Source organism: Macaca thibetana, chromosome 12, assembly GCF_024542745.1.
Source record: "Macaca thibetana thibetana isolate TM-01 chromosome 12, ASM2454274v1, whole genome shotgun sequence".
Lineage (NCBI taxonomy): Eukaryota > Metazoa > Chordata > Mammalia > Primates > Cercopithecidae > Macaca > Macaca thibetana.
This window is the reverse complement of record NC_065589.1, coordinates 100,191,293-100,217,148: the sequence shown is the minus strand read 5'-3', so window position 1 is coordinate 100,217,148 and position 25,856 is coordinate 100,191,293.

Sequence of the window (25,856 nt, the reverse complement as noted above, 5' to 3'; positions counted from 1 at the left end):
ATTTTGATTTTTTAGGCTCATAGATGGAAGGAACTAGCCTTGTCTCAAATAAGACTTTAGACTTTTGAGTTAATGCTGGAATGAGTTTAGATTTGGGGTGACTGTTAGGAAGGTGTGATTGTATTTTGCAATGTGAGAAGGACATATGATTTGACAGGGGCCAGGGGCAGAATTATATGTTTGTATCTGTGTACTTCCTCAAACGTCTTGTCAAGTTGTAATCCTCAATGTTTGAGATGGGGTCTGGAGGAAGGTGATTGGATCGTAGGGGCAGTTTCTTAATAAAGGTTTAGCATCATCCCCTGGGTGCTGTTCTCATGATAGTAAGTTCCCATGAGATCCCGTCAGTTAAAAGTGTGTGGCACCCGCGTCTCTCTTCTCCTGCTCTGGCCATGTGTGGTGCCTGCTCCCCTGTCACCTTCTGCCATGATTATAAGTTTTCTGAAGCCTCTCCAGAAGCCAAGAAAATGTCTCTATGGTTTCTGTACAGCCTGCAGAACTGTGAACCAATTAAGTTTCTTTTCTTTATAAATTACCCAGGCTCAGGTATTTCTTTGTAGCAATGTGAGAATGAATTAATATACTGTGGGTTGTCTCTTCACTTCATTGATTGCTTCCTTTGCTGTTGAGAAGATTTTTAACTGGATGTGATATCATTTGTCCATTTTTGCTTTGGTTGTTTTTACTTGTGGGAAATCACTCAAGAAATTTTTGCCCAGTTCAATGTCCTGGATGGTTTCTCCAATATTTTCTTGTACAAGTTTTATAGTTTGGGGTCTTAGATTTAAGTCTTTAATCCATTTTCAATTGATTTTTCTATATGGAAAGAGATAAGGGTCTAGTTTAATTCTTCTGTATATGGATATCTAGTTTTCTCAGCACCATTTATTAAAAAGACTTTCTTTTCTCCAGTGTATGTTTTTGGCACCTTTGTTGAAAAAGAGCTTGCTGTAGGTGTGTGGATTTGTTTCTGGGTTCTCTATTCTGTTCCATTGGTCCATGTCTGTTTTATGCCATTTACATGCTATTTTGTTTTCTATAGCTCTGTAGTATAATTTGAAGTCAGGTAATGTGACTCCTCCAGTTGTGTTCTTATTGCATAGGGTAAGTTCAGCTATTCTGGGTATTTTATAGTTCAATATAAATTTTAAGTTTTATTTTTTTCTATTTCTGTGAAGAATGTCATTGGTAGAGATTGCATTGAACCTGAAGATTGCTTTGGGTAGTATGAACATTTTAACAACATTGATTATTCCAATCCATGAACAGGAAATATTATTTTCATTTTTTGGTCTCATTCTTCAACTTCTTTCATCACCGTTTTATAGTTTTTATTGTAGAGATCTTTTCCTTATTTTATTAATTCCTAGATATTTAATTTGATTGTAGCTATTGTAAATGGGATTATGTTTTTATTTATTTTTCAGATCATTCACTGTTAGGCATATAGAAATGCTACTTAATTTTATATGTTGATTTTGTATTTTGCAACTTTATTGAATTTATCAGTTCTAATTGTGTGTGTGTCTTTATGTGTGTCTGTGTGCGTGTGTGTGTGTGTGTGTGTATTTAGGTTTTTCCAAATATAGAATCGTATCATCTGCGAACAAAGATAGTTTGACTTTTTCCTTTCCAATTTAGATGCCTTTTGTATTTTTCTCTTGTGTAATTGCTCTAGCTAGGACTTCTGATACTACATTGAATAGCAGTGGTGAAAGTGGGCATACTTGTCATGTTCCAGATCTTAGACAATTGACTTTCATTTTTTCCCCGCTCAGTGTAGTACAAGCAATGGGTCTGTCATATGTGAGTTTTATTATGTTGAGGTATGTTCCTTCTATACACAGATTTTTTAGGGCTTTTATCCTGAAGGCATGTTGAATTTTGACAAATGCTTTTTTAGCATCAGTTGAAATAATGACATGGTTTTTGTCCTTCATTCTGTTGATATGATGTATCACATTGATTGGTTTATGTATGTTGAACCATCCTTGCAACCGTGGTATAAATTCAACTTGATCATGATGAATGATCTTTTTAATGTATTGTTGCACTCAGTTTGCTAATATTTTGTTGAGGATTTTTGCATCAATATTTATCAGGGATATTGTCCTGTAGTTTTCAATTTTTGATGTGTCTTTGTCTAGTTTGGTATCAGGGTAATACCAACCTCATATAATGAATTTGGAAGTATTTCTTCCTCCTCTATTTTTTAAAATAGTTTGGTAGAATTAGAATTAGTTCTTCTTTAAATGTTTTATAGAATTCAGAAGTAAAGCCATCCTGTGCTTCTCTTTACTGGTTTTACTGGTTTTTACTGAGAGACTGTTTATTATGATTTCAATTTCATTCACTGTTACTGGTCTGTCAGATTTTGGATTTCTTCATGCTTCAATCTTGGTAGTTGTATAGTAGACAGGAAACTTGGTAGGTAGGAACTTGTTCATTTCTTCTAGATTTTCCAATATATGGCATATAGTTGCTCATAGTAGCCACTATTGATTCTTTGAATTTCTGCAGTATCAGTTGTAATGTCATTTTTTCATCTCTCATTTTGTTTATTTGGATCTTTTCTCTTTTTTTCTTTGTCTGACTAAAGGTTTGTCCATTTTGTTTAACTTTTCAAAAAACCAACTGTTTGTTTTATTGACTTTTTGTACTGTTTTATTTATTTTAATTTCATTTATTTCCACTCTGATCTTTATAATTTCTTTTTTTCTACTAGTTTTGGGTTTGTTTTGCTTTTGCTTTTCTAATTCTTTAAGAGACAACATCATGTTGTTTATTTGAGGTTTTTCTTCTTTATTGATATAGGCACTTAGATCTATATACTTACTACTTAATACTGCTATTGCTATATCCTGTAGGTTTTGGTGTGTTGTGTGAAATTAAATCATTTGTTTCAAAAATTTTTTCAATTTTTAAAAAATTTCTTCATTGACCCACTGGCCATTCAGGAGCATATTGTTTAATTTCCATATATTTGTATAGTTTCCCAAATCCCTCTTGTTATTGATTTCTAGTTTTATTTCATTGTGGTCAGAGGAGATGCTTAATATTATTCTAGTTTTTCTGAATACTTTAAGATTTGTTTTCTGACCTAACATATAGTCTATACTTGAGAGTGATCCATGTGCTGAGAAAAAGAATATGTATTCTACCGCCACTGGAGAAAATATTTTGTAATTATCCATTAGGTCCATTTGGCCTAAAGTACAGACTATATCTGATGTTTCTTTGTGTATTTTCTGTCTGTGAGTTTTACCCATTGATGAAAGTGGGTTGTTGAAGTCTCCAGCTATTATTGTATTAGGGGTCTATCTTTCTTTTTTAGCTCTAATAATATCTGCTTTATATATATCTCCAAGTGTTGGGAGACATATTTAAAATTATTTAAATTTTTATAATCTTTTACTGAATTGACCCATTTATGAATATAATGATCTGCTTTGTAAATTCTTCATAGTTTTTGTCTTGAAATCTATTTTGTCTGATATAATAATAGTTAGTTCTGTACTATTTTGATTTCTATTGGCATGGATCTCATTTTCCATTCCTTTATTTTCAGTCTATATGTGTCTTTATAGATTAAGTTCATTTCTTATAGGCAACAGATCATTGGGTCTTTTTTTAAAATTCATTCAGCCTTGTAGGTCTTTTGATTAAATAGTTTAGTTCATTTACATTTAACATTATTATTGATTAGTAAGGAGTTACTCTTGTCATTTTGTTATTTGTTTTCTGCTTGTTTTATGGTGTTCTTTCTTCCTTCTTTTTCTTTTGCATAAGCAAAAAGAAAACCTAATAAAAACGCCTATATCTTAACTTCATCTCCCTGTTTTTTAAGTTTTTGTCCTTTCTATTTGTATCTTATTGTACTACCCATGTATGCAAAAGCTGTAGTTGCTATTTTCGATTGGTTCATCATTTAGTCTTTCTACTTAAGATAACAGTAGAGTAGTTTATACACCACAGTAACAGTGTTATAATATTCTGTGTCTTTTTTGTGTGTAGTTACTAGTTTCTATTACAATCTGTTTGTTAAATTTATCTGATAGAATTCTGAATTTCTTTCCTGTGTTATCTTGAATTTCTATGAGTTTCCTTGAAACAGCTATTTTGAATTCTCTGACAGGTTATATAGGTTTCTCCAGAATTTTGTACCTTCAGATAATTTCTTATTGCTAACTAAGATCATTTTCTTTCTGATTGAAGTACTTCCTTTAACATTTCTTGTAGGAAAGGTCTGGCGTTAATGAAAGCCCTCAGCTTTTGTTTGTCAGAGAAAGTATTTATTTACCTTCATGTTTGAAAGATGTATTCACCAGATATACTATTCTAGGGTAATTTTTTTCTTAATTGCTTCAAGTGTGTCATGCTAATCTCTCCTGGCCTGTAAAATTTCCACTGAAAAGTCTGCTGCCAGATGTATTGGAGATTCATTATGTGTTCTTTTTCCTTTCTCTTGCTGCTTTTAGAATACTCTTTTTTTTTAACTTTGAGAGTTTATTATTATTATTACTATTATTTTTTTTTTCATGCAGGGTCTTACTTTGCCACCCAGGCTGAAGTGCAGCAATGCACTCATAGATCACTGCAGCCTCAACCTCTTGGGGTCAAGAAACCCTCTGGCCTCAGTCCCCCAAGTAGCCGGGACTACAGACATGTACCACCATGCCCAGCTAACTTTTGTATTTTTTGTGGGGATAGGGTTTTTTCATGTTGCCCAGGCTGATATCAAACTTCTGGGCTCAAGTGACTCTCTCAAAGTGTTGAGATTATAGGCATGAGCCACAATGCCTGGCGAAGACAGTCTTCTTTGAGTTAGATGTGCTTAGTGTCCTATAACATTCTTGTAATTGGATATCGGTATCTTCCTCTAGGTTTGGAAAGTTCTCTGTTACTATCCCTTTGAATGAACTTTCTACCTCTATTTCTTTCTCTACCTCCTCTTTCAGGCAAAGAGCCCTTAGATGTGCCCTTTTGGGGCTATTTCCTAGATCTTGTAGGCATCCATTATTGGTCTCCTCTGACTCTGCATTTTCAAACACCCTGTCTTCAAGTTCATTAATTCTCTTTTCTGCTTCATCAATTCTACTATCAAAAGATTCTGATGTATTTTTCAGTATGTCAATTGAATTTTTCAGAATGCAATTTCAGAATGTCAATTTGCAATTTTCTAGAATTTCTACTTGATTCTTTTTAATTATTTCAACCTCTTTGTAACATGTATCTGATTGAATTCCAAATTTCTTCCCTGTAGTATCTTGAATTTCTTTGAGTTTCCTCAAAACAGCTATTTTGAATTGTCTGTCTGAAAGGTCGTATATCTGTTTCTTCAGTATTGGTTCCTGGTGCTTTATTTAGTACATTTGGTGAGGTCATGTTTTCCTGGATGGTCTTGATAATTGTAGATGTTCATCTGTGCCTGGACATTGAAGCCTTAGGTATTTATTGCCAGCGTCTCAGTCTGGGCTTGTTTACACTCATCCTTCTTGGGAAGGCTTTTCACATATTCTAAATGACTTGGATGTTGTAATCTAAGCTGTGTCTGCTTTCAGGGACACACCAAACCAAGCAACTTCATGGTTCTTGCAGAATTGTAGAGATACTACCTTGTCTTTAATGGGATCTGGATGAATTTTTTGGATTATCAGGCAGAGACTCATTCTTTTTCCTAACTTTCTCTCAAACAGAAAAAGTTTCTCTCTGTTCTGGGACACCTGGAGCCTGGAGTGAAATGACACGAACAAGTCTATAGCCACCACTACTAGGACTGTGTTGGGTCAGAACTGAAGCTTACACAGTGCTGGGTCTTGCCCAATACCTGCTTAACCACTCCCTGGCTACTGCCTGTGTTCACTCAAGACCTTGTGGCTCTACTATCAGCAGGTGGCAAAGCCGCTAGGCCTGTGTCTTTTCTTTAATGATGGCAAGTTCTCCCAGGCTCGAGGCAGGTCCAGAAATTCTGTATGAGAGCCAAGAACTAGAACTAGAGCCAAAACCTTAGACATTTACCTAGTGTTCTTTTGTATTGTGGCTGTGCTGCTACTCAAATCACAAGATGCAGTTCCTCCCACTCTTCCCTCCCCTTTTTAAAGGCAGAGGAGCCTCACTCCATGGCCACTGCCACCACAGGCCCACAGGGAGTACTGCAAGACTACTGCTAATGCCCCCTTAACCCTTTTCCCATTTAGAAAAAAAAAAAAAAAAAAAAAAGTACAGCTTTGTACCAAAACTCATTTAACTTTACATAAACATGGTCTTTGGGGCTGAAGCAAATCTGACTGATTTTCAATGTAAAAATAAAATATAAACACTGTTCTTGAAGTTATTTCTAAACAGAACTAACATCAGAACCATCTGAATCATCAGAATCATCTATTTTGGAAAAATCAGATTCATCAAATGAATCTTCAGCCAACAACTGTTCAAGAAAGATGTTAACATCACCCTAGGAGTACTACATTTTATAGGATTTGACATTTTCAGCAATCAAGAATTACTCTATTTTATAAATGGAAATACCACTACTAAAGACAGAATGCTATAAATAGAATGATATATTTTGTTTCCAAAGTCAACACACTAAAGTGATGTGAACATAATAAAAGTGTGGTATTTCATGACAAAGTTATCTTTGGGTAAACGCTGCAGCCACAAGTGCCACCAGTGAGTATTCTTGGGGCAAACAGAAAAAAGGTTATGGCCCTTGGGCTCTTAAGTCAGCTTGTGGTGAATGCTGCCTGACCTAGGACTCACCCTTCAGGGCAGTGAGCTCCCCTCTGGTCCAGGGCATGTCCCAAAATGCCATCTAAGAGCCAAGACCTTGAATTGGGGACCCCAAGAGCCCATTTATTGCTCTAACCTCTGTGGCCAAGCTGGTATATAAGGTGCAAGACAAAGTCTTCTGCACTTTTACCTCTGGTTTTCTCAAGCGGAAGGAGTCTTGCCTCATAACCACCACAGCTGGGAATGTGCTTAGTCTCACCTAAAGTCAGCAAGTCTCAGAGTCTTCCCCAAGGCCCACCATCTATTACCTGGGTATCACTCAGGGTATCCAGGGCCCAAGAGCTCTTTAGTTATCAGGTGATGATTTCTGCCAGAATTGGATCATTCCCTTCAAGGCAGCAAGTTATCTTTTGACCCCGGATTTGTCTAGAAATGTCAACCAGGAGCTAGGGCCTCAGAAGGGCACCTTGCGACTCTAACAGGTGCCCTATCCTGCTGTGGCTGAGCTGGTATCCAAAGTGAAAGACAAAATCCTTTCCATTCTTCGTTCTTCTCTCCTTAAGCAGAAAGAAGGGATCTATTTTGGAGCTACAAACTGTGCAGCCTGGGGTTACAGGAGGGATAATTTCAGCACTCTTTTATCTGCCCTAACTTGTGTCTCAGTAGGTCATAGGACCCCCTAGTTCACTGGATCTGGGCCCAGTTCAGCACTTGGACTTATCTAGAAGTTTCAGTTCTTGTTGCATAGGCTGACATTCAAGTTTATTTGGTGACCAATAGCACTTTAGCCTACAGTGGCAAGGCTTGTGGGAATTCAAGTTCCAACCACTAAGACCAGTGATCCCCCTCTGGCTAGGGCAGGCTTAAATGCTCCCTCCACGGGTGGGCAGCAGCTGAATTTGGTCAAGTCTTACTTTTTGCTATAACAGGGTAGCACTAAGTTCAATGACTCAATTTAGTTGACTCTCCCTCCTCTCAGGACACAGAATCACTCTCTGTACCTTGCTGCCACTGCTGGGTGATGAGCAAGGGGTAGCACTGGTGATTCAAGACTGTTTTTCCTGCTTCTTCAGTGCCTCTTTCATATATAAATGTTAAAAGCAGGTACTGTGAGTGCTCACCTGATTTTTGGTTCTTATGAAAGTTTTTTTGTGTGTGTGTGTGTGTTTGTAGATAGTTGTTAAATTGATGTTCCTGCAGGGGGGATAATTAGTGCAGCCTTCTATTGCACCATCTTGCTCTACTCTTCTCTCTAGAAGTGTTAAATAATGGAGAAATGCATTGTGTTCATGAATCAGAAGATTATATATGGATGTAATTTCTGCCCAAGTTGATCCACGAATTCAATACAGTCCCAATCAAAATTTTCATAGGCTTTTTCTTGGGTAGATATTGACTGCTGATCCTAAAATGCATAGGAAATGAAAATAGCTTAGACAAATGTAAGCAACTTTTTCTTAAAAAGAAGAAAGTTTAAGGTCTAATCCTATCTTAATTTTATTTCCAGACTTATTAAAAGCTGCTATAATCAGGATAGTGTGGCATTGGCATGAATATAAACAAATAGTTCATTGGAACAGACTATATTATCCATAAATAGATTCACACATAGTTTTTCAACTGATATAAACAAGGCAATTCATTGGAGAAATGATATCTTTTAAAAATGGCAGTAGCAATTGCATATCCATATTTTTAAAATCAACTTTAATTCCTCTTTTATACCTTAAACAAAAATAAACACCAAATGGATCATACACCTAAATGCAAAACTTTGAGCTTTGAAACTTCTAGAAATAAAATGAAGTAGAAAAATTTATGTGCTTTTCGCTTTAGGTAAAGACTTATTGGATGCAACAAGAAAGTGGGATTTTTTTTTTTTTTTTTTTTTTTTTTTGAGGCAGAGTTTCCTTCTTGTCAGCCTCTTGAGTAGCTCGGATTACAGGCACATACCACCATGTCTGGCTAATTTTTTTGTATCTAGTAGAGATGGGGTTTCACCATGTTAGTAAGGCTGGTTGCAAACTCCTGACCTCAAGTGATCCACCCGCCTGGGCCTCCCAAAGTGCTGGGACTACGGGCGTGCACCACAGGCCCGGCCCCATTTTTAAAAATGTTAAATCAGAGGGGTGGAGCAAGATGGCCGAATAGGAACAGCTCCAGTCTCCAGCTCCCAGCGCCAGTGACACAGAAGACAGGAGATTTCTGCATTATCAACTGAGGTACTGGGTTCATCTCACTGAGGAGTGCTGGACAATCGGTGCTGGTAAGCTGTTGCAGCCCGACCAGCGAGAGCTGAAGCAGGGCGAGGCATCGCCTCACCTGGGAAGTGCAAGGGGGAAGGGAATCCCTTTTCCTAGCCAGGGGAACTGAGACACACAACACCTGGAAAAGCGGGTAACTCCCAGCCCAATACTATGCTTTAAGCAAGTGGGCACACCAGGAGATTATATCCCACACCTGGCCAGGAGGGTCCCACGCCCACAGAGCCTTCCTAATTGCTAGCACAGCAGTCTGCGATCTAACCACAAGGCAGCAGCGAGGCTGGGGGAGGGGCGCCCGCCATTGCTGAGGCTTAAGTAGGTAAACAAAGCCCTGGGAAGATCAAACTGGGTGGAGCTCACAGCAGCTCAAGGAGGCCTGCCAGTCTTTGTAGACTCCACCTCTGGAGACAGGGCACAGCTAAACAACAACAACAACAACAAAAGCAGCAGAAACCTCTGCAGATGCAAGTGACTCTGTCTGACAGCTTTGAAGAGAGCAGTGGATCTCCCAACACGGAGGTTGAGATCTGAGAATGGACAGACTGCCTGCTCAAGTGGGTCCCTGATCCCTGAGTAGCCTAACTGAGAGACATCCTCCACTAGGGGCAGACCAACACCCCACACCTCACACGGTGGAGTACACCCCTGAGAGGAAGCTTCCAAAGCAAGAATCAGCCAGGTACACTTGCTGTTCAGCAGTATTCTATCTTCTGCAGCCTCTGCTGCTGACACCCAGGCAAACAGGGTCTGGAGTGGACCTCAAGCAATCTCCAACAGACCTACAGCTGAGGGTCCTGACTGTTAGAAGGAAAACTAACAAACAGCAAGGACACCCACACCAAAACCCCATCAGTATGTCACTATCATCAAAGACCAGAGGCAGATAAAACCAAAAAGATGGGGAAAAAGCAGGGCAGAAAAGCTGGAAATTCAAAAAGTAAGAGTGCATCTCCCCCTCCAAAGGAACGCAGCTCATCGCCAGCAACGGATCAAAGCTAGACAGAGAATGACTTTGATGAGATGAGAGAAGAAGGCTTCAGTCCATCAAACTTCTCAGAGCTAAAGGAGGAATTACGTACCCAGAGCAAAGAAACTAACAATCTTTAAAAAAGAGTGGAAGAATTGATAACCAGAATAATTAATGCAGAGAAGGCCATAAACGAACGGACAGAGATGAAAACCATGACACGAGAAATACATGACAAATGCACAACCTTCAGAAACCGACTTGATCAACTGGAAGAAAGAGTATCAGCGATTGAAGATCAAATGAATGAAATGAAGCGAGAAGAGAAATCTAAAGAAAAAAGAAGAAAAAGAAATGAACAAAGCCTGCAAGAAGTATGGGATTATGTAAAAAGACCAAATCTAAGTCTGAATGGGGTGCCTGAAAGTGAGGGGGAAAATGGAACCAAGTTGGAAAACACTCTTCAAGATATCATCCAGGAGAACTTCCCCAACCTAGTAGGACAGGCCAACATTCAAATCCAGGAAATACAGAGAATGCCACAAAGATACTCCTTGAGAAGAGCAACTCCAAGACACATAATTGCCAGATTCACCAAAGTTGAAATGAAGGAAAAAATCTTCAGGGCAGCCAGAGAGAAAGGTCGGGTTACCCACAAAGGGAAGCCCATCAGACTAACAGCAGATCTCTCGGCAGAAACTCTACAAGCCAGAAGAGAGTGGGGGCCAATATTCAACATTCTTAAAGAAAAGAATTTTAAACCCAGAATTTCATATCCAGCCAAATTAAGTTTCATAAGTGAAGGAGAAATAAAATCCTTTACACATAAGCAAATGCTTAGAGATTCTGTCACCACCAGGCCTGCCTTACAAGAGACCCTGAAGGAAACACTAAACATGGAAAGGAACAACCGGTACCAGCCATTGCAAAAAACATACCAAAATGTAAAGACCATCGAGGCTAGGAAGAAACTGCATCAACTAACGAGCAAAATAACCAGTTAATAACATAATGGCAGGATCAAGTTCACACATAACAATATTAACCTTAAATGTAAATGGACTAAATGCTCCAATTAAAAGACACAGACTGGCAAACTGGATAAAGAGTCAAGACCCATCAGTCTGCTGTATTCAGGAGACCCATCTCACATGCAAAGACACACATAGGCTCAAAATAAAGGGATGGCAGAAGATCTACCAAGCAAATGGAGAACAAAAAAAAGCAGGGGTTGCAATACTAGTCTCTGATAAAACAGACTTTAAGCCATCAAAGATCAAAAGAGACAAAGAAGGCCATTACATAATGGTAAAGGGATCAATTCAACAGGAAGAGCTAACCATCCTGAATATATATGCACCCAATATAGGAGCACCCAGATTCATAAAGCAAGTCCTTAGAGACTTACAAAGAGACTTAGACTCCCATATAATAATAACGGGAGATTTCACCACCCCACTGTCAACATTAGACAGATCAACAAGACAGAAAGTTAACAAGGATATCCAGGAATTGAACTCATCTCTGCAGCAAGCAGACCTAATAGACATCTACAGAACTCTCCACACCAAATCAACAGAATATACATTCTTCTCAGCACCACATCACACTTATTCCAAAATTGACCACATAATTGGAAGTAAAGCACTCCTCAGCAAATGTACAAGAACAGAAATTATAACAAACTGTCTCTCAGACCACAGTGCAATCAAACTAGAACTCAGGACTAAGAAACTCAATCAAAACCACTCAACTACATGGAAACTGAATAACCTCCTCCTGAATGACTACTGGGTATATAACAAAATGAAGGCAGAAATAAAGATGTTATTTGAAACCAATGAGAACAAAGATACAACATACCAGAATCACTGGGACACATTTAAAGCAGTGTGCAGAGGAAAATTTATAGCACTAAATGCTCACAAGAGAAAGCTGGAAAGATCTAAAATTGACACTCTAACATAACAATTAAAAGAACTAGAGAAGCAAGAGCAAACACATTCAAAAGCTAGCAGAAGGCAAGAAATAACTAAGATCAGAGCAGAACTGAAGGAGATAGAGACACAAAAAACCCTCCAAAAAAATCAATGAATCCAGGAGTTGGTTTTTTGAAAAGAACAACAAAATTGATAGACTTCTAGCAAGACTAATAAAGAAGAAAAGAGAGAAGAATCAAATAGATGCAATAAAAAATGATAAAGGGGATATCACCACTGACCCCACAGAAATACAAACTACCATCAGAGAATACTATAAACACCTCTACGCAAATAAACTAGAAAATCTAGAAGAAATGGATAATTTCCTGGACACTTACACTCTCCCGAGACTAAACCAGGAAGAAGCTGAATCCCTGAATAGACCAATAGCAGGCTCTGAAATTGAGGCAATAATTAATAGCCTACCAACCAAAAAAAGTCCAGGACCAGATGGATTCACAGCTGAATTCTACCAGAGGTACAAGGAGGAGCTGCTACCATTCCTTCTGAAACTATTCCAATCAATAGAAAAAGAGGGAATCTTCCCTAACTCATTTTATGAGGCCAACATCATCCTGATACCAAAGCCTGGCAGAGACACAACTAAAAAAGAGAATTTTAGACCAATATCCCTGATGAACATCAATGCAAAAATCCTCAAAAAAATACTGGCAAACTGGATCCAGCAGCACATCAAAAACTTATCCACCATGATCTAGTTGGCTTCATCCCTGGGATGCAAGGCTGGTTCAACATATGCAAATCAATAAACGTAATCCAGCATATAAACAGAACCAAAGACAAAAACCACATGATTATCTCAATAGATGCAGAAAAGGCCTTTGACAAAATTCAACAGCCCTTCATGCTAAAAACGCTCAATAAATTCGGTATTGATGGAACGTATCTCAAAATCATAAGAGCTATTTATGACAAACCCACAGCCAATATCATACTGAATGGGCAAAAACTGGAAAAATTCCCTTTGAAAACTGGCACAAGACAGGGATGCCCTCTCTCACCACTCCTATTCAACATAGTGTTGGAAGTTCTGGCTAGGGCAATTAGGCAAGAGAAAGAAATCAAGGGTATTCAGTTAGGAAAAGAAGAAGTCAAATTGCTCCTGTTTGCAGATGACATGATTGTATATTTAGAAAACCCCATTGTCTCAGCCCAAAATCTCCTTAAGCTGATAAGCAACTTCAGCAAAGTCTCAGGATACAAAATTAATGTGCAAAAATCACAGGCATTCTTATACACCAGTAACAGACAAACAGAGAGCCAAATCATGAATGAACTTCCATTCACAATTGCTACAAAGAGAATAAAATACCTAGGAATCCAACTTACAAGGGATGTAAAGGACTTCTTCAAGGAGAACTACAAACCACTGCTCAGTGAAATAAAAGAGGACATAAACAAATGGAAGAACATACCATGCTCATGGATAGGAAGAATCAATATCGTGAAAATGGCCATACTGTCCAAGGTTATTTATAGATTCAATGCCATCCCCATCAAGCTACCAATGAGTTTCTTCACAGAATTGGAAAAAACTGCTTTGAAGTTCATATGGAACCAAAAAAGAGCCCGCATCTCCAAGACAATCCTAAGTCAAAAGAACAAAGCTGGAGGCATCACGCTACCTGACTTCAAACTATACTACAAGGCTACAGTAACCAAAACAGCATGGTACTGGTACCAAAACAGAGATATAGACCAATGGAACAGAACAGAGTCCTCAGAAATAATACCACACATCTACAGCCATCTGATCTTTGACAAACCTGAGAGAAACAAGAAATGGGGAAAGGATTCCCTATTTAATAAATGGTGCTGGGAAAATTGGCTAGCCATAAGTAGAAAGCTGAAACTGGATCCTTTCCTTACTCCTTATATGAAAATTAATTCAAGATGGATTAGAGACTTAAATGTTAGACCTAATACCATAAAAATCCTAGAGGAAAACCTAGGTAGTACCATTCAGGACATAGGCATGGGCAAAGACTTCATGTCTAAAACACCAAAAGCAACAGCAACAAAAGCCAAAATTGACAAATGGGATCTAATTAAACTAAAGAGCTTCTGCACAGCAAAAGAAACTACCATCAGAGGGAACAGGCAGCCTACAGAATGGGAGAAAATTTTTGCAATCTACTCATCTGACAAAGGGCTAATATCCAGAACCTACAAAGAACTCAAACAAATTTACAAGAAAAAAACAAACAACCCCATCAAAAAGTGGGCAAAGGATATGAACAGACATTTCTCAAAAGAGGACATTCATACAGCCAACAGACACATGAAAAAATGCTCATCATCACTGGCCATCAGAGAAATGCAAATCAAAACCACAATGAGATACCATCTCACACCAGTTAGAATGGCAATCATTAAAAAGTCAGAAAACAACAGGTGCTGGAGAGGATGTGGAGAAATAGGAACACTTTTACACTGTTGGTGGGATTGTAAACTAGTTCAACCATTATGGAAAACAGTATAGCGATTCCTCAAGGATCTAGAACTAGAAGTACCATATGACCCAGCCTTCCCATTACTGGGTATATACCCAAAGGATTATAAATCATGCTGTTATAAGACACATGCATACGTATGTTTATTGCGGCACTATTCACAATAGCAAAGACTTGGAATCAACCCAAATGTCCATCAGTGACAGACTGGATCAAGAAAATGTGGCACATATACACCATGGAATACTATGCAGCCATAAAAAAGGATGAGTTTGTATCCTTTGTAGGGACATGGATGCAGCGGGAAACCATCATTCTCAGCAAACTATCTCAAGAACAGAGAACCAAACACCGCATGTTCTCACTCATAGATGGGAACTGAACAATGAGATCACTTGGACTCAGGAAGGGGAACATCACATACCAGGGCCTATCACAGGGATGGGTGAGGGGGGAGGGATTGCATTGGGAGTTATACCTGATGTAAATGACGAGTTGATGGGTGCTGACGAGTTGATGGGTGCAGCACAGCAACATGGCACAAGTATACATATGTAACAAACCTGCATGTTATGCACATGTACCCTAGAACTTAAAGTACAATAAAAAAAATAAAATAAAATAAAATTTAAAAAAAATGTTAAATCAGACTTCATCAAAATTAAAAACTGCTGTTTCTTCACAGATATTGTTAAATTCACTTTCAGTTGAAAAACATTGAGAAAACCAGCCACTCTCTGAGACAAAATAGTAAAAAAAATATTATATATCTGGAATATATAAGAACTCTCAAAATTCATTATTAAGAAAACAAGTGACTCAATAAAGGAATCATTTATGACTTACAAAGACACTTCAACAATAAATATAAATAGTGTAAAAGTAAGCACATAATAACATTCTCACCATCTTTCCATAAAGTAAATGAAAATTAAGACCACAAGGAAATATCTACTCATTTATGAAAATGATTAAAATTATAAACACTAATCATATCAACTGTTGGTGAAAATATCAAAGAAATTAAACTCTCATATACTGTTAAAAGGAATGTAAAATAGTACAACCACTTTGGAAAACAGTTCAAAAGTTTCTAAAAATGTGTATCTACCATATGATCCTTTATATTTACCCAGAGAAATGAAAGCATATATCCACACAAAGGCTCATACATGAATGTCCATATAACCTTTATTTTTAGCAACTAAAAGCTTAAAAGCACCCAAAAGATCTATTGACACATTTAACAACAAGAATGGATCTTAAAATAAATTTGCTGACTGACAGAAATCCAGACAAAGAATAATTCATACACTATGATTCTATATACACAAATTTTTGTAAATGAAACTAGTCTACAGGAACAGAAAGTATATCTTCCCTGGGATGCTAGGGGACAGGTGAGAGAAATGGATTACAAAAGATCATAAGGAATACTTTCTGGCAATAGATATATTTATCTTGATTGACACAGTGGAGTCAAACTTATCACATTTTATTTTATAAATATGCAAAGATTATCATATGCCAGTTATACCTCCATAAAGTTGTTAAAGTTATTGAGGAATTAATAGCCCTTTGTGTGGATTATAGCTATCAATATTACTGACTAGACTGTTAAAACTAAGAAAAGTTAAAGGTATACAGTAATTTATTTTAAAATAATAATAACTTTATTACATGCTGGCATAAGTAACATTTTATGAAAATAACGAAACTTACTGAAAACTGGGACAACAGTTTACAGTTTTGCAAATCTGCTTTTAATCCTGACAATAGAAGGCAACTACATTCTCATATGATTTTGCTTTCAGTCTGTTGGTATATGTTGTACTGGTTGATTAAAGAAAATGCAGACTCACTCAGATACATAGTTGAAAAACATAGTAGTATTTTAATAGAGTTTTCAAGTAATTGTGACCATTATTTGATATTATATCAAAACTCAACAAGTGGAAATTTCTTAAAGGTGTGTTGCAATGTGAAAATTCTAATTATATCAATACATTTTACATGCTCTATTACATTAAAACCCGTTATGCTGCAGTGCACATTGAATGGATTTTATCCATGTGTGGATGGCTCATGGACTGTAAATGAGAAAAAATCTTGATTCTCTGAGTTCTGTAGTTCTTTCCAAGTTATAACTAATTTCATTCTACAATGTCTAAGTAACAAACTTCAGTTTCATCTTGAGAAAAGAGACTATTTTTTTTACCTATATCACCATTTGCTAAGTCTTTGAGTTGATGTTCTGCATAGCTAAGTAGTTAAGATCATCCCCCATGAGTAAATCTCTTAACTTCTATCTCTTTATGCTTATTGTTATACAGGTAGAAACTGTTCTATTACAAAATTAATATTCATATTATTCTTATTATGGAACATGAACCCTTCAAGATCTGGTTCCTCAAATATGTTAACAGCCTTCTTACCATCCTATTTGCTAAACTCAAAGTTTCCAGAATTCAACTTGCTTGTACACATTTTGTGGACTTTCCACACATCCATAAGTATTCTTATTCTGGAGAGCTGTTTATCTTCTTGACCAAAGAACTTTTATAGTATGCTAAAATGAGATTCTTTGCTATTATTCGAGACAAGCTTCCTTTACCATTTTGATTGAGATAGGGGGTTCCTTTCATGTACTGACGTAATAGCTGATCCTACCACTGTCTTTGTCTTTTTATGAATTGAGGAAACGCACTCCTTCCATACACAGGAGTTGGCAGCCTAATGGAACCTTATTCAGTGAAAAATAAGCAGGTCTTTCTCCAGCTGAAAACAGCCTCCAAGTAGGCACAGGGATAGAAGGAAATAATTGGCTTGAACTTTGATCATCACGCATCAGTCATCCAGGAGTAGGAGTTGTTATAAGATGACAGTATGCAAAATCCTTTCCTCCTGTCCCAACACTCTCACAGCACATTTTCTTTTCATTATATAAAAACATCCCCGAGGGGGCGGAGCAAGATGGCCGAATAGGAACAGCTCCAGTCTTCAACTCCCAGCGCGAACGACACAGAAGACCAGTGATTTCTGCATTTTCAACTGAGGTACTGGGTTCATTTCACTGGGGAGTGCCGGACGATCGGTGCTGGTCAGCTGCTGCAGCCCGACCAGCAAGAGCTGAAGCAGGGTGAGGCATCGCCTCACCTGGGAAGCGCAAGGGGGAAGGGAATCCCTTTTCCTAGCCAGGGGAACTGAGACACACAACACCTGGAAAATCGGGTAACTCCCACCCCAATACTGCGCTTTAAGCAAACAGGCACACCAGGAGATCATATCCCACTCCTGGCCGGGAGGGTCCCACGCCCACGGAGCCTCCCTCATTGCTAGCACAGCAGTCTGTGATCTACCAGCAAGGCAGCAGCCAGGCTGGGGGAGGGGCGCCCGCCATTGCTGAGGCTTAAGTAGGTAAACAAAGCTGCTGGGAAGCTCGAACTGGGTGGAGCTCATAGCAGCTCAAGGAAACCTGCCTGTCTCTGTAGACTCCACCTCTGGGGACAGGGCACAGTAAACAATAACAAACACAGCAGAAGCCTCTGCAGACGCAAACAACTCTGTCTGACAGCTTTGAAGAGAGCAGTGGATCTCCCAACATGGAGGTTGAGATCTGAGAAGGGACAGACTCCCTGCTCAAGTGGGTCCCTGACCCCTGAGTAGCCTAACTGGGAGACATCCCCCACTAGGGGCAGTCTGACACCCCACACCTCACAGGGTGGAGTACACCCCTGAGAGGAAGCTTCCAAAGCAAGAATCAGACAGGTACACTCGCTGTTCAGAAATATTCTATCTTCTGCAGCCTCTGCTGCTGATACCCAGGCAAACAGGGTCTGGAGTGGACCTCAAGCAATCTCCAACAGACCTACAGCTGAGGGTCCTGACTGTTAGAAGGAAAACTATCAAACAGGAATGACACCTACACCAAAACCCCATCAGTACGTCACCATCATCAAAGACCAGAGGCAGATAAAACCACAAAGATGGGGAAAAAGCAGGGCAGAAAAGCTGGAAATTCAAAAAATAAGAGTGCATCTCCCCCGGCAAAGGAGCGCAGCTCATCGCCAGCAACGGATCAAAGCTGGACGGAGAATGACTTTGACGAGATGAGAGAAGAAGGCTTCAGTCCATCAAATTTCTCAGAGGTAAAGGAGGAATTACGTACCCAGCGTAAAGAAACTAAAAATCTTGAAGAAAAAGTGGAAGAATTGATGGCTAGAGTAATTAATGCAGAGAAGGTCCTAAACGAAATGAAAGAGATGAAAACCATGACACGAGAAATACGTGACAAATGCACAAGCTTCAGTAACCGACTCGATCAACTGGAAGAAAGAGTATCAGCAATTGAGGATCAAATGAATGAAATGAAGCGAGAAGAGAAACCAAAAGAAAAAGGAAGAAAAAGAAATGAACAAAGCCTGCAAGAAGTATGGGATTATGTAAAAAGACCAAATCTACGTCTGATTGGGGTGCCTGAAAGTGAGGGGGAAAATGGAACCAAGTTGGAAAACACTCTTCAGGATATCATCCAGGAGAACTTCCCCAACCTAGTAGGACAGGCCAACATTCAAATCCAGGAAGTACAGAGAACGCCACAAAGATACTCCTTGAGAAGAGCAACTCCAAGACACATAATTGCCAGATTCACCAAAGTTGAAATGAAGGAAAAAATCTTAAGGGCAGCCAGAGAGAAAGGTCGGGTTACCCACAAAAGGAAGCCCATCAGACTAACAGCAGATCTCTCGGCAGAAACTCTACAAGCCAGAAGAGAGTGGGGGCCAATATTCAACATTCTTAAAGAAAAGAATTTTAAACCCAGAATTTCATATCCAGCCAAACTAAGTTTCATAAGTGAAGGAGAAATAAAATCCTTTACAGATAAGCAAATGCTTAGAGATTTTGTCACCACTAGGCCTGCCTTACAAGAGACCCTGAAGGAAGCACTCAACATGGAAAGGAACAACCGGTACCAGCCATTGCAAAAACATGCCAAAATGTAAAGACCATCAAGGCTAGGAAGAAACTGCATCAACTAATGAGCAAAATAACCAGTTAATATCATAATGGCAGGATCAAGTTCACACATAACAATATTAACCTTAAATGTAAATGGACTAAATGCTCCAATTAAAAGACACAGACTGGCAAACTGGATAAAGAGTCAAGACCCATCAGTCTGCTGCATTCAGGAGACCCATCTCACACGCAGAGACATACATATGCTCAAAATAAAGGGATGGAGGAAGATTTACAAAGCAAATGGAGAACGAAAAAAAGCGGGGTTTGCAATACTAGTCTCTGATAAAACAGACTTTAAACCATCAAAGATCAAAAGAGACAAAGAAGGCCATTACATAATGGTAAAGGGATCAATTCAACAGGAAGAGCTAACTATCCTAAATATATATGCACCCAATACAGGAGCACCCAGATTCATAAAGCAAGTCCTTAGAGACTTACAAAGAGACTTAGACTCCCATACAATAATAATGGGAGACTTCAACACTCCACTGTCAACATTAGACAGATCAACGAGACAGAAAGTTAACAAGGATATCCAGGAATTGAACTCATCTCTGCAGCAAGCAGACCTAAGAGACATCTATAGAACGCTCCACCCCAAATCAACAGAATATACATTCTTCTCAGCACCACATCGTACTTACTCCAAAATTGACCACGTAATTGGAAGTAAAGCACTCCTCAGCAAATGTACAAGAACAGAAATTATAACAAACTGTCTCTCAGACCACAGTGCAATCAAACTAGAACTCAGGACTAAGAAACTCAATCAAAACCACTCAACTACATGGAAACTGAACAACCTGCTCCTGAATGACTACTGGGTACATCACGAAATGAAGGCAGAAATAAAGATGTTCTTTGAAACCAATGAGAACAAAGATACAACACACCAGAATCTCTGGGACACATTTAAAGCAGTGTGTAGAGGGAAATTTATAGCACTAAATACCCACAAGAGAAAGCAGGAAAGATCTAAAATTGACACTCTAACATCGCAATTAAAAGAACTAGAGAAGCAGGAGCAAACACATTCGAAAGCTAGCAGAAGGCAAGAAATAACTAAGATCAGAGCAGAATTGAAGGAGATAGAGACACAAAAAATCCTCCAAAAAATCAATGAATCCAGGAGTTGGTTTTTTGAAAAGATCAACAAAATTGACAGACCACTAGCAAGACTAATAAAGAAGAAAAGAGAGAAGAATCAAATCGACGCAATTAAAAATGATAAAGGGGATATTACCACCGACCCCACAGAAATACAAACTACCATCAGAGAATACTATAAACACCTCTACGCAAATAAACTGGAAAATCTAGAAGAAATGGATAATTTCCTGGACACTTACACTCTCCCAAGACTAAACCAGGAAGAAGTTGAATCCCTGAATAGACCAATAGCAGGCTCTGAAATTGAGGCAATAATTAATAGCCTACCAACCAAAAAAAGTCCAGGACCAGATGGATTCACAGCTGAATTCTACCAGAGGTACAAGGAGGAGTTGGTACCATTCCTTCTGAAACTATTCCAATCAATAGAAAAAGAGGGAATCTTCCCTAACTCATTTTATGAGGCCAACATCATCCTGATACCAAAGCCTGGCAGAGACACAACTAAAAAGAGAATTTTAGACCAATATCCCTGATGAACATCGATGCAAAAATCCTCAATAAAATACTGGCAAACCGGATTCAGCAACACCTCAAAAAGCTTATCCATCATGATCAAGTGGGCTTCATCCCTGGGATGCAAGGCTGGTTCAACATTCGCAAATCAATAAACATAATCCAGCATATAAACAGAACCAAAGACAAGAACCATATGATTATCTCAATAGATGCAGAAAAGGCTTTTGACAAAATTCAACAGCCCTTCATGCTAAAAACGCTCAATAAATTCGGTATTGATGGAATGTACCTCAAAATAATAAGAGCTACTTATGGCAAACCCACAGCCAATATCATACTGAATGGGCAAAAACTGGAAAAATTCCCTTTGAAAACTGGCACAAGACAGGGATGCCCTCTCTCACCACTCCTATTCAACATAGTGTTGGAAGTTCTGGCTAGGGCAATTAGGCAAGAGAAAGAAATCAAGAGTATTCAGTTAGGAAAAGAAGAAGTCAAATTGTTCCTGTTTGCAGATGACATGATTGTATATTTAGAAAACCCCATTGTCTCAGCCCAAAATCTCCTTAAGCTGATAAGCAACTTCAGCAAAGTCTCAGGATACAAAATTAATGTGCAAAAATCACAGGCATTCTTATACACCAGTAACAGACAAACAGAGAGCCAAATCAGGAATGAACTTCCATTCACAATTGCTACAAAGAGAATAAAATACCTAGGAATCCAACTTACAAGGGGTGTAAAGGACCTCTTCAAGGAGAACTACAAACCACTGCTCAGTGAAATAAAAGAGGACACAAACAAATGGAAGAACATACCATGCTCATGGATAGGAAGAATCAATATCGTGAAAATGGCCATACTGCCCAAGGTAATTTATAGATTCAATGCCATCCCCATCAAGCTACCAATGAGTTTCTTCACAGATTTGGAAAAAACTGCTTTGAAGTTCATATGGAACCAAAAAAGAGCCCGCATCTCCAAGACAATCCTAAGTCAAAAGAACAAAGCTGGAGGCATCACGCTACCTGACTTCAAACTATACTACAAGGCTACAGTAACCAAAACAGCATGGTACTGGTACCAAAACAGAGATATAGACCAATGGAACAGAACAGAGTCCTCAGAAATAATACCACACATCTACAGCCATCTGATCTTTGACAAACCTGAGAGAAACAAGAAATGGGGAAAGGATTCCCTATTTAATAAATGGTGCTGCGAAAATTGGCTAGCCATAAGTAGAAAGCTGAAACTGGATCCTTTCCTTACTCCTTATACGAAAATTAATTCAAGATGGATTAGAGACTTAAATGTTAGACCTAATACCATAAAAATCCTAGAGGAAAACCTAGGTAGTACCATTCAGGACATAGGCATGGGCAAAGACTTCATGTCTATAACACCAAAAGCAACAGCAGCAAAAGCCAAAATTGACAAATGGGATCTAATTAAACTAAAGAGCTTCTGCACAGCAAAAGAAACTACCATCAGAGTGAACAGGCAACCTACAGAATGGGAGAAAATTTTTGCAATCTACTCATCTGACAAAGGGCTAATATCCAGAACCTACAAAGAACTCAAACAAATTTACAAGAAAAAAACAAACAACCCCATCAAAAAGTGGGCAAAGGATATGAACAGACATTTCTCAAAAGAAGACATTCATACAGCCAACAGACACATGAAAAAATGCTCATCATCACTGGCCATCAGAGAAATGCAAATCAAAACCACAATGAGATACCGTCTCACACCAGTTAGAATGGCGATCATTAAAAAGTCAGGAAACAACAGGTGCTGGAGAGGATGTGGAGAAATAGGAACGCTTTTACACTGTTGGTGGGATTGTAAACTAGTTCAACAATTATGGAAAACAGTATGGCGATTCCTCAAGGATCTAGAAGTAGATGTACCATATGACCCAGCCATTCCATTACTGGGTATATACCCAAAGGATTATAAATTATGCTGCTATAAAGACACATGCACACGTATGTTTATTGCAGCACTATTCACAATAGCAAAGACTTGGAATCAACCCAAATGTCCATCAGTGACAGATTGGATTAAGAAAATATGGCACATATACACCATGGAATACTATGCAGCCATCAAAAAGGATGAGTTTGTGTCCTTTGTAGGGACATGGATGCAGCTGGAAACCATCATTCTTAGCAAACTATCACAAGAACAGAAAACCAAACACCGCATGTTCTCACTCGTAGGTGGGAACTGAACAATGAGATCACTTGGACTCAGGAAGGGGAACATCACACACCGGGGCCTATCATGGGGAGGGGGGAGGAGGGAGGGATTGCATTGGGAGTTATACCTGATGTAAATGACGAGTTGATGGGTGCAGCACAGCAACATGGCACAAGTATACATATGTAACAAACCTGCACGTTATGCACATGTACCCTACAACTTAAAGTATAATAATAATAAATTAATTTAAAAAAAAAATCCCCAGGTAAACTATAAGCAATTCGAGGGAAGAATGTGTGCTCTGCCTGTGTCCCCAGGGTTCAGCACAGAATCTGACACACAGACATTTTCACCGTATGTATGTTGAATAAATGAATATTTGATGAAACATATCAAGATGAATATCTGCAAGAAAAAACAATGTTCATCGGGGACTTCTCTCTGAGCTCATGTCATGGTATATATGTCTTGTATCCTTCAACTGTCAAATTCAATACACCATCAATCTTCCTTTGATAGATTAGTGTGAAAATTTGAAGCATTAAAATGGAATTATTCACGGGAAAAGATTTTTTTCTTTTCAAAATAGAAGTGTGAGGCATGAAAAGTACATGAATAAATATATTTGACATATTAATTTGGGTAATAACTGAAGGAGAGAAAATAAAATTTTCAAACCTGCTTCTAGATCATGGAAGGTTCAGAGGGAATGAAATGCCATGGAAGAGCACACATTGTTAACTTGATGAGAATGGGTAGGTATGCTGGCTAAGTTCCTTTCTGGCCACGTGAATTTGGGCAGATTGGTTATCTACTCTGATCACACGTTTGTCATTTGTAAAATAAATGTATCATTTCCTCCGTTGTAAGGTTGTTATGAAGATTTAAAAGTGAATGATGCATATAAAATACCTAGAATAGTATTCTGAACATTGCAGGGACTATTTGGTAGTTCTCCACAATTAAATATGTGATATAAATAAGAGAGATATATATCTGATATATATCTCATATTACATAAAGTACAAGACTCTAAATAATTTTAGATCTGAATGAAGTTCAAAGATGACAATTGTCTATTTTATTGATGGGTTATATCTGTTTTGGACACTTCCTCATATTGTCATATCAGTGATAAATACATAAAAAGGTATACATTTAAAAATATTTGTCAATATGCAGAATTTTAAAAATGCATATTTGCTTCAAGTCGACTCCTGAGGAGCCACTAAAACAAAAGAGAGAGAGAAATACATAGTTGCTTTATTATTTAATAATGCACTTTGCTTCAGGTAAACAAAAACATAACCTATAGCAACTTCGAAATTTGAGTTTTGTTATACATACCATAAAATCTTGACAGGAGGCAACATAGACCTGGTAAGGAAGCTCAAGGTGCCAGGAAGGATGCAGGTTCTTTTTATTTCTGACCACTGAACTTTCATCCCGCCTTTTTCATCTTTTACAGCGTTCCTTCTCATGCTTATTCTCCCTAGTTGGTAGGATAAATTTTACACCCCCAGGGATCACTTGGCTGCCCATAGCTGCAAGGATGAATGGAAGTTTAATTTTTAGCTTTCCAGAACTCAGCAGAGGAGAGCAAGTGAAGAGATTAGGAAACATATTGATTTAGGCCAACTATAATATCTTCTACAGCAACAAATCCACCTGTGTACACGTAAAGGCTATCACACACATGTTTGAAATTAAATTTAAACAAATTTATCAGTGTTCTGCATTATACTTCTCACTTCATTTGCTTTTGTATTTTAATATTAAAAATGTCAAAAGCAAAAAATGCACCCTGTTTTAATACTGCGTGTTTAATAAACATGTGTCGTAAGACTTTCGTATATAGAAAGTTTGTCGAAAGAGGTATTAGCTTTATTTTGTTCACCCCAATAATTCAAATTAGATTTTAGCTTACATGAATGCATATTGTCATTTAAAAAGGTTTGTGGCAATTGTAAAATAGCTTAGATTTAAACACTTTAAGTACTTTTTCAAGTAAGACATAAATTTTGTGAACCAATTGTAAACTTGTAATATGTAGATGGTCTCTTTTATTTTTACTTAATATTTTATAATAATAAGGCATTATTTTGAATAGTGGCAAATGAGACTATATAATATGTTGTGAAAAGAAACTGAATTACTAAATAGAATCCGACACCACTAAGTAGGGAATAGATTTGTACGTTTCTGAAAGATCTATCAGTAGATTGGAGAGCTCTATAAGTGGGTGTGTCTTTTGTATTAACATCAAATCTTTAGATGATAATTTACAATATTTGTATTTTATTTTTATGTACTTACAAAAGTGATTTTTGATCATTTGTCAAAAACTAATTTACTTTGTGCATATTACAGTAAAATTAGGCAAACCTGACTTGAAATAAGACATAACCTTGGAAACTTTCAACATTTTTATATCCTTTTTTAGCCAATCAGAATTTTTGTCTTCCTTGCTAATATTCCTGGTATCTGCCTCTTATATTTAGCACCCATTAACTTAGTTTTTATTGAAGTAGGAAGCACAAAATATCATATCTACTTTTCTTTTTGTTATTTT